The following is a 5,000-nucleotide window of genomic DNA, read 5'->3' on the forward strand; positions in this document are numbered from 1 at the left end:
CAGCCCAGCCAAAGCCAGGAGCATGCCATGCCAAGGCCAAGGCCAGCAGCATGCCATGCCACGGCCAAGGCAGGCCAGCCAAAGCCAGCAGCATGCCATGCCAAGGCCAAGGCCAGCAGCATGCCATGCCACGGCCAAGGCAGGCCAGCCAAAGCCAGCAGCATGCCCTGCCAAGCCAAGGCCAGCAGCATGCCGTGCCAAGGCCAAAGCAGCCCAGCCAAAGCCAGCAGCATGCCATGCCAAGGCCAAGGCCAGCAGCATGCCCTGCCACGGCCAATGCAGGCCAGCCAAAGCCAGCAGCACGCCATGCCTAGCCAAGGCCAGCAGCATGCCATGCCAAGGCCAAGGCAGCCCAGCCAAAGCCAGCAGCATGCCATGCCAAGGCCAAGGCCAGCAGCATGCCATGCCACGGCCAAGGCAGCCCAGCCAAAGCCAGCAGCATGCCAAGCCAAGGCCAAGGCCAGCAGCATGCCATGCCACGGCCAAGGCAGCCCAGCCAAAGCCAGCAGCATGCCATGCCAAGGCCAAGGCCAGCAGCATGCCATGCCACGGCCAAGGCAGCCCAGCCAAAGCCAGCAGCATGCCACGCCAAGGCCAAGGCCAGCAGCATGGCATGCCACGGCCAAGGGAGTACAGCCAAAGCCAGCAGCATGTCATGCCAAGGCCAAGGCCAGCAGCATGCCATGCCACGGCCAAGGCAGGCCGGCCAAAGCCAGCAGCATGCCATGCCAAGGCCAAGGCCAGCAGCATGCCATGCCACGGCCAAGGCAGGCCAGCCAAAGCCAGCAGCATGCCATGCCAAGCCAAGGCCAGCAGCATGCCATGCCAAGGCCAAGGCAGGCCAGCCAAAGCCAGCAGCATGCCATGCCAAGGCCAAGGCCAGCAGCATGGCATGCCACGGCCAAGGCAGCCCAGCCAAAGCCAGCAGCATGCCATGCCAAGCCAAGGCCAGCAGCATGCCATGCCAAGGCCAAGGCAGCCCAGCCAAAGCCAGCAGCATGCCATGCCAAGGCCAAGGCAGCTGCATGCCAGGCCACGGCCAAGGCAGCCCAGCCAAAGCCAGCAGCATGCCATGCCAAGGCCAAGGCCAGCAGCATGCCATGCCACGGCGAAGGCAGGCCAGCCAAAGCCAGCAGCATGCCATGCCAAGGCCAAGGCCAGCAGCATGCCATGCCATGCCACGGCCAAGGCAGCCCAGCCAAAGCCAGCAGCATGCCATGCCAAGGCCAAGGCCAGCAGCATGGCATGGCCCGGGGAAGGCAGCCCAGCCAAAGCCAGCAGCATGCCATGCCAAGGCCAAGGCCAGCAGCATGCCATGCCAAGGCCAAGGCCAAGGCCAAGGCAGCCCATCCGAAGCCAGCAACATTCCATGCCAAGGCCAACGCTGCCCAGCCAAGGCCAGCGGCATGCCATGCCAAGGCCAAGCCCAGCCGCATGTCTTGCCACGGCCTTGTCCCGCAGCGTGGCGTGCCTTGGCCTTGGGCTAGAACATCGCATGCCATGCCCTTGGCAAGCAATCCTGTCCCTCGTGTAATTGCCATTTGGTTTGGCTTTGACTTACGTATATGTTGCCCTGCGAAATGCATGTCCCTCGGGTAATAGCCGTTTGGTTGCCTTTGACTTGCGAACACGTTGCTAGTGCTTTCCCCAGTGGAAGCTTGTTGGGAAAAGTATGTCCCTCGGAAGTTGCCTGTTGCATTCGAGCTATCCGATGCTTGCTCGGTTTCTCTAAGAGTTTTTGCACGTTCGTTGGGCTTTTTAATTATTTATTTACTCATAAAAATTATAATAAAATAAATAAAAAATAAAAAAATAATTGAAAAAATTACTATAATTACTAGTGCCTCATCTTATAATTGTTGGAATTTTTCTAGAATTTTTTGAGTATTTTTAGTAATTTTTATTATTTTTTAAGTATTAAAATTGAAATAAATTAAAATAAAATATTCCGGTGGCCAAATATTTTTTTGTAATTTTTTTTATGGTGTATTAAATTATTTCATACAACTTTCATGTTGAAAGTTTTGGCAAAAAACCATTACTTTTTAAAAAAACCCCATTATGACTCCTCAAACATGGTTGATGTTTCCTCCTGCCAGATTGAAAAGGGCTTAACAGGCTATTATAAGGGGGGGGCACCTCCCTTAAGGCTGGCCAGCATGGCCAGGCCACAGGCCACGCCTATGCCTAGGCGGGCGCTTGGCACATGCCATCGCTTGGCTTGTGGCATTGGCTTGTGGCATCGAAACTACATAGCCAAGCACGGGATGCGTCTAGTGGCGGCCCGCGGTGGTGGCGGTGGCACGTTGGCCTAGGCCAGCATGCCATGCCACAGCCTTGGCCAGCAACATGGCATACCAAAGCCTTGGCCAGCAGCATGCCATGCCCTGGCCTTGGCAAGCATGTCATGCCACGGCCTTGGCCAGCAGCATGCCATGCCACGGCCTTGGCCAGCAGCATTCCATGCCCCGGCCTTCGCCAGCATGTCATGCCACGGCCTTGGCCAGCAGCATGCCATGCCACAGCCTTGGCCAGCAACATGGCATGCCAAAGCCTTGGCCAGCAGCACGCCATGCCCCGGCCTTGGCAAGCTTGTCATGCCACGGCCATGGCCAGCAGCTTGCCATGCCCCGGCCTTGGCCAGCAGCGTGCCATGCCACGACCTTGGCCAGCAGCTTGCCATGCCCCGGCCTTGGCCAGCAGCATGCCATGCCACGGCCTTGGCCAGCAACATGGCATGCCAAAGCCTTGGCCAGCAGCATGCCCTGCCCCGGCCTTGGCCGGCAGCATGCCATGCCGCGGCCTTGGCCGGCAGCATGGCAAGCCCAAGCCTTGGTCAGCAGCATGCCATGCCAACGCCTTGGCCAGCAGCATGCCTTGCCACGGCCTCGTCCAGCAGCATGGCATGCCACGCCACGGCCTCGGCCATCAGCATGCCTTGCCACGGCCTCGGCCATCAGCATGCCTTGCCACGGCCTCGGCCATCAGCATGCCTTGCCACGGCCTCGGCCATCAGCATGTCTTGCCACGGCCTTGTCCAGCAGCATGGCATGCCCCGGCCTTGGCCAGCAGCATGTCATGCCACGGCCTTGGCAAGCATGCCAAGCCACGGCCTTGGCAAGCATGCCATGTCCCTCGGGTAATTCTACAAGTTGCCTTGCGAAATGCATGTCCCTCGGTTAAATTGCCATTTGGTTGGCTTTGGCGTGCGAACGAGTTGCCTGTGCTTTCCTTGTGGAAGCTTGTTGCGAGAAGTATGTCCCTCGAAAGTTGCCTGTTGAGTTTGTTATTTGCATTCGCGCTAACCGGTGCTTGCTCGGCCTCTCTAAATGTTTTCGCGCGTTCGTCGGGCTTCTTAGTCCTTCGGGGTGTGATTCGTTTTGGGGGGCTGGTGCACAGTGTACGTCGTGGCGCGTGAGTTGTGTTCGGTTTGTGCGAGTTGGACGGATCCCTGCCTGTGCAGCGAACTCCACTGGTGCATTCCTCCATGTCCCTCGGGTGATGCCTTTAGGTTGTCTTCGACTCGCCTTCGGGTTGCCTGCGCTTCCCTAGTGGAAGGTGCCTTGCGAAAGGCGTGTCCCTCGGGTAATTGCCATTTGGTTGGCTTTGACGTTCGAACGAGTTGCCTATGCTTTCCTAGTGGAAGCTTGTTGCGAAAAGTATGTCCCTCGAAAGTTGCCTGTTGCGCTTGTTATTTGCATTCGCGCTAACCGGTGCTTGCTCGGCCTCTCTAAATGTTTTCGCGCGTTCGTCGGGCTTCCTGGTCCTTCGGGGGGTGATTCGTTTTGGGGGGCTGGTGCACAGTGTACGTCGTGGCGCGTGAGTTGTGTTCGGTTTGTGCGAGTTGGACGGATCCCTGCCTGTGCAGCGAACTCCACTGGTGCATTCCTCCATGTCCCTCGGGTGATGCCTTTAGGTTGTCTTCGACTCGCCTTCGGGTTGCCTGCGCTTCCCTAGTGGAAGGTGCCTTGCGAAAATCGTGTCCCTCGGGTAATTGCCATTTGGTTGGCTTTGACGTTCGAACGAGTTGCCTGTGCTTTCCTAGTGGAAGCTTGTTGCGAAAAGTATGTCCCTCGAAAGTTGCCTGTTGCGCTTGTTACTTGCATTCGCGCTAACCGGTGCTTGCTCGGCCTCTCGAAATGTTTTCGCGCGTTCGTCGGGCTTCTTAGTCCTTCGGGGGGTGATTCGTTTTGGGGGGCTGGTGCACAGTGTACGTCGTGGCGCGTGAGTTGTGTTCGGTTTGTGCGAGTTGGACGGATCCCTGCCTGTGCAGCGAACTCCACTGGTGCATTCCTCCATGTCCCTCGGGTGATCGCCTTTAGGTTGTCTTCGACTCGCCTTCGGGTTGTCTGCGCTTCCCTAGTGGAAGGTGCCTTGCGAAAAGCATGTCCCTCGGGTAATTGCCATTTGGTTGGCTTTGACGTTCGAACGAGTTGCCTGTGCTTTCCTAGTGGAAGCTTGTTGCGAAAAGTATGTCCCTCGAAAGTTGCCTGTTGCGCTTGTTATTTGCGTTCGCGCTAACCGGTGCTTGCTCGGCCTCTCTAAATGTTTTCGCGCGTTCGTCGGGCTTCTTGGTCCTTCGGGGGGTGATTCGTTTTGGGGGGCTGGTGCATAGTGTACGTCGTGGCGCGTGAGTTGTGTTCGGTTTGTGCGAGTTGGACGAATCCCTGCCTGTGCAGCGAACTCCACTGGTGCATTCCTCCATGTCCCTCGGGTAAAATGCCTTAAGGTTGTCTTCGACTCGCCTTCGAGTTGCCTGCGCTTCCCTAGTGGAAGGTGCCTTGCGAAAAGCGTGTCCCTCGGTTAATTGCCATTTGGATGGCTTTGACTTACGAGCGAGTTGCCTGCGGTTTCCCAGTGGAAGGTTGTCGTGAAAGTTATGTCCCCCGGAAGTTGCCTGTTGCCTTTTGTTATTTGCAGTCGCGCTAACCGGTGCTTGCTCGGCTTCTCTAAATGTTTTCCCACGTTCGTCGGGCTTCTTAGTCCTGCGGGGTGTGATT

The sequence above is a fragment of the Camellia sinensis genome, chromosome 14, assembly GCF_055761805.1.
Source record: "Camellia sinensis isolate YWXY chromosome 14, ASM5576180v1, whole genome shotgun sequence".
Lineage (NCBI taxonomy): Eukaryota > Viridiplantae > Streptophyta > Magnoliopsida > Ericales > Theaceae > Camellia > Camellia sinensis.